Below are 8,184 nucleotides of genomic sequence, written 5' to 3'. Positions count from 1 at the left end.
CCCCACCCCCACCCGCCGGCCGCGCGGCCGTTAGGACAGCCGGACCCGTGACGCACGGACGCGCAGCGGGCATCCGGGCCCAGGCGCCCGAGTCCGGGCCACCGTCGGCGCCCGCCCTCGCCGCGGGGCCTCTCCCGGGTTCCTGCCGAGGACAGCCCGATCTGCCGGCGGGAGGGGGAAGGGCTGCGGCCGCGGCTCACTCACCGGCTCGAGGCAACCGATCCCGGTGCCACTGCTAGCGTGAGGCGCTTGCTCGCTCGCCGGCCCGCCGTACCCCTCCCGCGCACAGCCTGCAAGTGCTTGCCCGCTCCCCAGCGGTGCTCACCAGGCCTCTCTCCCCACCGCCCCGCACCGAGCGCGAGACTCAGCGCCAGCCGGCGTGCGCACTGCGCCTGCGTGCGGGGGCCGACCTACGCGCATGCGCACGCCACTTCGCCGCTCGCCGCAGAGGCCGCCGGAAGGTGTAGTGTTCCCACGTCTTTCTCCGACTGGGACTCGCTACAGCCAAGAATCTGAGGTGGGCTGGAGTATCTATGAGGAGGAGGGGGTTTGCAGCTATTGGAAAAAGCCAGAAAAGTTTTGTCTTCAGATCTGCCTTTATTAAGCTATTCCTGGGCGGGCCGCTCCCTCTCCGACTCTAGATCACCCTCTCACATGACGGGCACCCAAAACAGTACAGGACTACTGAATGGTGGATGGTTGAAGGCGGAGGGAGTGTTACGAGCCTGACGTCAGCGCTTTCCCTCGGGAGGGTTCACGTGCAGCCCGCTTGCGGGAAGCTTCTGGGTAGTCTCTTTTTAACTATTACCCCTCCCCTTTGCCTGGCAATTTATAAGTACTGTAAAATCATTAAATTAATTTTAACACAAATACTTGCTTTCCTCTCGTAGTACTCTCAAACGAGTATTTTGGGCACATGATTTGACTGTTAATTTTATGGAATTCACTTGGGGGGGAATCAAGTAATGGCTTCAAAAAACGAAAAGCTGAAATCAGTCAAGTAGACGTCACCAAAAAAAGACTCCCATATGACTTGGTTTACCAAAGCAAAACACATAGCGAGAAACAAGGTGAACGATGGGATCACCGTGAGTGGTGGCGTGCCTGTGGTCTCAGCACCCCCTCTGGCTAACCCAGGCTAACGCAGGACAATCACAAGTTTGAGCCCAGCCTGGAAATCTAGCAACCTAGAGAGAGAGAGACCCTGTCTCAAAATTTAAAAAAGGAACTGGGAATGTAGCTCAGTGCAAGAGCCCTGGTGAAACACGTAAGTTAGAGGCGTTAGAAAAGACCACACTAATTGAACTGTAGGCTATACCATGCTGATTTTCTTCCTCCTCCTTCTCTCCTCTCCCTACATTCTCCCTTATCGCCTCTTTCCTCCCTCTCACTGATGGTGTGTTTATTAGCATCAGTTGAGTGAGCAAGGGAGCTAGAGATAACGTGTTTTCTGGAGGAGACTCAAGGGCAAGTCTGGCTGATCATAGCTAGGCTGAGGACAGATCATATTATTCTGATCATGAACTAAGATTGATTATTCAGAGATGGACTTGTGAAAGCTAGTTTGTTTCAGTTTGCCCTGACTCCTAAGTAAGGCACAGTCCTTAAAGGTTACAATCAAAACGCTGAGGGTTTTATTTAGGTCTGTCCTCTTTGGCAACGTCTCCTCACCTCCAAGAGACAGCCAAAAGCTCTTAGTTTTTTTAGCCACTGAAATTCAGCAATCACCACAAGTTTGGAAAAGTGATAGCAAATGTCAGGCTCACTTCTCATGGCTTTCCTGTTTCACATCTTGCATCCACAAATTCTCACATGTTACCTCTGCAGTGCATTAATGTTTTTAATATTTTCTCCAGTTCTTAGTATGGAAGAGTTGATCTACAGTAGGCCGTTACTGAGAGGCCTAACTATATATAGGACAGCCTAGTTGCGGTCAGCAAAATGAAATACTATTATACCGTATGTGGTGTTCTCCACGCCGAACATTGGGAAATCTTAAACTGTAGAACAATATTTTTTCTATCACAATCAATGGTGCTATAGATATTCTTGGACATCTATTCTGTGTACAGGGAAACTGCTATATCCTATGACATTGCATCTTTGTCATTAGATGTGGTAGGCAGAATGCTGAAATATTCCCCATGATCTCTCCTTGCAGTTCCCACACCTTGAATGTTGATAGGCCCCTGACTTATTTTAGACAATAAAATATAGCATAGAAAATGGAATGTAACTTCCATGATGACATTTTATTATGTAAGTGTTTATTTTAGAAGACTAGAGATGGAGACTCTCCTGCTGGCCCTCAAGAAACAAGCTGTTGTATTTTTAAATGCCATGTGATAAGGTGGCAGGGAACCTCCAGGGCTTCTAGAACCCTAGATGGGGTCCTTTAAGAAGCCAGTGCCCTCAGTTATACAACCACAAGGAAATGGGTTCCACCAACAACCTGAGAGTGAAGAAGCAGATTTGACCACAATCAAGCCTCCAGATGAGAAGAAGGCCTGACTTATTCTTCATTACTGCTCTGTTAAACACTGAACAGAGGAACCAGCTAAGCTGGGGATAAACTGTCAGCCCACAGACACTGAAGTGATCAATGTGTTTTAAGCCCAGGTACTTTGTTATACAGCAATAGAAAACTAATACACCAGGTATGGCTGGATTATTTTACAAAGTGTTATAACAATTTTTATGCTCTACAATGTATATAAAATGCACCTTTTTATGCATCTTGCTACATTTGGAAACATCCGATTTTTAATTTTTTGCCTATCTGCTAGTGGAAATAATATAAATTGCATATATTATTACTAGAACATAAAAATACAAATACTTGCTTGAAATTATGCATTCTGTTGTATTTATTTTCTGTTACACGCTATTGCTTAAACAGTAGCAATAAGACTAATTAAATGTAGCAACTGGCAATAATTAATAAAAGTACCAATTAAGCAAATAAAAGATGTGGGAAAAATATGACAACTTAAAAGTTTCTACCCTCTGTAAACATTTTAATTTTGTAACATTTAAAATTTATAAGCTATATTATTCTACATTCTTTTTTATGTATTTAGTAGAGGATCTACAGGGTCTCACTACATAGATTAGATTCATAGTGATCCTCCTGTTTTCAGCCTCCCAAGCGCTGGGATTATAGGCACATACCACCACACCCAGTCTCTAATACGACCAGCACTGCCCTTGGGGGATCGAACCTGGTCCCTACCTATGCCTAAGCAGGTTCTTTAATCTGCTGAGCTATCTGGCCAGCCCACTATTCTACATTTTTTTTTCTGCATTCTTAAAACACAGAAATACAAGAATTTTTAAAAGAATGTAAATACAAGTAAGTAAACAGGATTCACCTATATTAAATTAAAAATGCCTTTTTTTATATGGTGAGACATTTTATTCTCTCTGTTTTCTTTTCCATTAATACTGCTTTGAACTTTCTGGAGCCTTTTGGACCATTTTTTTTTCCTTTTATGTAATGATAAAAAAATACAATCAAACATAAGATTAATTTTGACTATGTAACAGTGCATCATAATGATTCTTGCTGTCAGTGTGAAATAATGGCATTCAGCTAGATTTTCTCTCCCAAAAGTGTTTGATCATAGAATGCTGAGAATTTTATTTATTTTATTTTCAGCTCTTCCAAATGTCCACACATTTGTATGTATAGTCTGTCAATCAAGTCATTAGGACCTATAAATTAACCATCAAATTGCTCTGTATCTATTAAACTTATTTTCTGCATGGAAACTAGTTTTAAAGCACAGATGTAATCTGAAATCATGATATTGGAGGTAGATCTTAAGTAAGTTTCCAATTTGAGTAAAGAAATTCACCAAGCTCTGTGAAACATGGTTGTCTTTTTCTGGGAACTTTTTTTTTAGTTCAGAAACAATCCTATTCCCCACCCCTTATGTCTCTCTGCTGCTCTCCCTTCTTACTTCCTTTCCTCCTCTTTCTTTCCTCAGTATTAAGGATTAACCCAGGGAGCAGTGAGCTGTGTCCCCATTTCTTTTGCACTGTTATTTTTTATTCTGAGACAAATTCTCACTAAGTTTCCAAGGTAGCTTCAAACTTGCAATCTTCCTGTTTCAGGCTTCTGAGTAATTGGGATTGCAGGCCTGGGCTACTGACCAGTTCAGGGTTGGGTGTTTTGTTTGTTTGTTTGTTTTTTCTGTTGGAATTTTTGTTGTTCTTACAATAACTTTGAACAACTCAAGTTTTCATACTTTTCTACGCTACTTCTTGTCACTTCAAAGATTCCATTATTAGGCCAGGCATGGTAGTGCATAGCTGTAATCCCAGCATTCCAAAGACTGAGGCAGGAGGGTTCCTCAAGTTTGAGGCCAGGCTGGACTACATAGTTCAAGGCCACCCTGAGCTGCATAGACTAGCCAGACCCTATCTCAAACAAACAAAAAGATTCTACCCTCTCACTCTCAATTTTGCACCATGGACCTCGTGTATGCATGTGGACACCTCAGTCCCCATTACTTAAAAAAAACTTGTGTGTGTGTGTGTGTGTGTGTGTGTGTGGTACTGGAGATTGAACCTGGAGCCTCATTCATGCTAGGCAAATGCTTACCTCTGAGCTACATTGCCAGCCCCCTTGGCCACTCTTAATGAAGACTATGACATAGTTCAGGAGAGATGCAACAAATGTAGTGGTCCTGGTTGCTTACTGGCTTACAGGTGAGGGGTGCAGGATCTAATCTCTTGGCCCTGTGGATATATAACCTCATTGTGATGGGTACAGCCAGGGGAGGGGTGGGATGGGATTCAAGCATGGTCCCAGGTGAATGAATCTTTCAAATCAGTGATCCAAGGTGGAGTCTCCTATTGCTCAGACCCAAGGGCAACACCATATGAGAGGAAAAATCTTGCTTCTTTTAGGGAGAATGCAGGTTAAGACAAGGAGAAAGGAGCTGGCCAGACAGCTCAGTGGACTAAAGCACCTGCTTAGGCAGAGTGCAGCAGCCAGGGTTTGATCCCTGGCATGCCATTCCAGTGCTGGCCCCACCACCGGGGTGTGCTGAGGAGGCAATTCAGACTGGGTGTGGTGATGTACACCTATAATCCCAGCATTTTGGAGGCTGAAAACAGGAGAATCACCATGAATCTGAGCTATGTAGTGAGCCCCTGTACACCCTGTAGACCCTGTAGCAAATGCATATTTTTTTCCAAATACATTTTTTAAAAAAAAAAAAAAAGACAAGGAGAAATAAGATCTATTATGTTTAAGAGGCTTAAGGTGTGAAGTTAGGAGTTTGGAAGTACAGGAAATAGGATTTGAAAGTCCAGTGCATGGTGAGATTAGCTAGGTTCTGCGTTACAGATAGAACCTTGGAATCAAATGGGAGCCAAATCACCCTTTACCAGAGTTGTTTTCATTGCCAACTGCACACTTCCAATGATCTCAGCTTCTATTTCAGTTTCTTGGGAGGCCTCTTCCCAATCCCTCATTAAATTATCCTTTCCTCTGTAGTGTATTTCTAAATGGTGGTCAACTTATTACACCAGCTGAATTAAACTACTGTGGTGCTGGGTGTGGAAGGCCCACCTGGGGATGGTTCTCAGCAGCATAAAGCAGAACTGGAGAAGCTGCCTAAACACTGTTAGGGGTGCTGTTTGGAGAAGCTGTCGGAGCTGTTGGAAGCTGCTAGTTCTCTTGGGCTGTTCTGCTGCTGGAGGACAAGGTCTTTCTGATAAACTTTGGAGAAGCTTGATTCTTCATCTTGAGTATCACTTCCTGACTCTGGAAGGGAAGGTGGTGCACTGCTCAGCTTCATGAAGAAGCCTGTCCCTTTCCTGATGGGAACCTGGCTTTCCTCATCGTTGGCGCTCAGGAACTCATTGTTGCTGAGGATGGCTGTGGTACTTTTGGGGGAGCTCTGGTGCTTACCTTGAACATTGCTTCTTAGCTCCATTTCAGACCCCACAACTTGCTAGCGCAGATAGCTCATCCTGCTGGCACAGACTTCCTAGCTTCCACCACTGACCTTTGGGCCTTTCCAGCACAGATCCATGAAATGGACCTGCATGAGACTTTGTTGTGGGCTCTAAGCTTCCAGTTGGACTTGTGGAAGACATTGTTATGAGCTCTAGGCTGTCAGCTGGACTCATGCGGGACATTAGGATCTAGGTCCTCAGCTGGAGTCCTTAGTATTTACGTGTGTGGACAGATTTCCTGCATTTCTCATATATAATTCTTGGGTGATTCACCATAAAATACTACTATAAAATGTGTCCTGAACTATATTGTTCATCTTGCAGGAACCCCAAACTACGACATCCCCCTTTAATTTTTTCCAAAAAATATGTAATTCTCTTTTTGTTCTACCTAAACATACGTGTTATGTTGCCTGTATCTGCCTTTTTGATTATTCAGGCTAAAAGCTCTATGGTGATAATTGCCTCATCTAGTATACTCTTAGTAACCAGATTAATAAATATTGTGATCAATGAATATTATGATCAATGAATATTTGACTTACTACATTGGCATAATGGTGTCTGAACAGCACTGTTTAATATGGCTGTATCTAAACTGAATACTGGCCTTGATGGTTTTTGTCTTCAGATTCTTCCACGTAGCACATAAATTTTCAGAACCAGGTACTCAAAGATGATTTATTTAGAATTAATAAATTTAATAGCATAGAAAAACACAAAAAATTCAATAGAATTCCAGTACACAAAGAACAAACCCACTGAGAATGAAATTAGAGAATCCTTAACAATGGCATCCAAAATATGAAATAATTAAGAATTAATCTAACAAAGGAACTAAAAGGTCTATACAATGAGAATTATAATGCTCTTTAAAAAGAGATTTAGTTGGATTTCCTTTTTTTCATAATTTTATTGAGAAACAACTAACAATGAGACAGTTTCAAATCAAATTTGTAGGACAGTTTCAATAATTAACACCTTGCATATATTCTTCCTAGTGGTTAATTGCAGTACAAGATGCGGACATGATATCCTATTTACAAACACTATTAGAACAAATCCCTCTATTCATTAAGAGAATGTAACAATATATCTATCCTAACCACTTTTAATATACAGGTACAAAATGGACATTCATCTGTATCCCGTTTTTTTGTTAAGTTCCGTTATTTGAATATTATAGGTGTGTAAACTCAGCAAAATATTCCAAAGAGTCCAGTAGCACATAATAGTATTGGATCTTCCACTTCACTGGCAATGTCAGAAATTGTTGACCTGAGTCCCCTACAGCTCAACATAACAGCATGTTTACTTTTTATATTTCGTTTTTATATTTTTCTGCTGGATGGTTAGGAACAAGGTAAAGCAGGACCTATGCAACAAGAGTTGTAGCTTTTGGGTCTGAGAAGGTCAGTGAAATCCCCTCAGGATTTATCCTGAGATCCTGTACCTCAGATTGTAGAACCTTTGTCAGTGTCAGCCATGTGGATGAGTCATGGCCATGGCTTGGCCAATGTGCTCTCGGTGAAAGACTGAGAGAATGTTTTCTCTCCATGTGACTCTCCTTAGGCAAATTCTGCATCATCAATGACTTTCCTCTTTGGCCCCATAATCTCCATGATAAGAAAATTTGGGACACTACCAAGTTACATGATGTACACTACAAGTTCTCATGTGTCCTTAGTCTTAATTGACCTTGGAAGGCTAGGACCAAAAAGTTGGCTTTCCTTGCAGCCCTCCCTTTTCTCTAATTTGGTCTGCAAATTTAGGTTGTTAACCATCCAGAAGATAAGGTTATTGTTGTTACCATACAACTTAGGCTGTTAAGCTTAACCTCACTATTTGTCTGAATATCAAACATCTTAGGCATAACATGGAACAGGTATTTTTCACCAAGTATTGATATGTTGCACTTTAAGTCCCTACAGAATATGATAAAAGACATTTAAAAATTAGAATATATTTTAAAAATAGGCATAAAGAATGGTATATACTTCTTATGTTTACGCATAAGTCCAAAAATCTAACCGTATACAACCTTGAAGCAGGACAGTCCCACAGTATTCCTTTTCCTGTCTCTTGCTTTCATTCACCACCCCCTTTTTTTGAACAGTCATCTACCCAAGAGACTTCATAGCACCAACTGGCATGTCATGACAAGCAGCCCGTATTCAGAAGACCAGAATGACAGGCACTCCAAGCATGAAACTA

At 42.2% G+C, this 8,184-nt stretch overlaps 1 protein-coding gene across 1 annotated transcript in view; it reads right to left on the bottom strand.

Annotated features, from left to right (window-relative positions):
* Positions 1-381, bottom strand: part of Kpna1 (karyopherin subunit alpha 1) — a 79,096-nt gene extending 78,715 nt beyond the window's left edge. The window contains exon 1 of the mRNA XM_004642192.3: positions 205-381. The gene's annotated coding sequence lies outside the window, so the exon portion shown is untranslated. The remainder of the gene's footprint in view (positions 1-204) is intronic.
* Between the last annotated feature and the right edge of the window lie 7,803 nt (positions 382-8,184).

Source organism: Octodon degus, unplaced genomic scaffold (assembly GCF_000260255.1).
Source record: "Octodon degus isolate 3935 unplaced genomic scaffold, OctDeg1.0 scaffold00147, whole genome shotgun sequence".
Classification (NCBI taxonomy): Eukaryota; Metazoa; Chordata; class Mammalia; order Rodentia; family Octodontidae; genus Octodon; species Octodon degus.
This window is presented reverse-complemented; position numbering and strand designations above follow the sequence as displayed.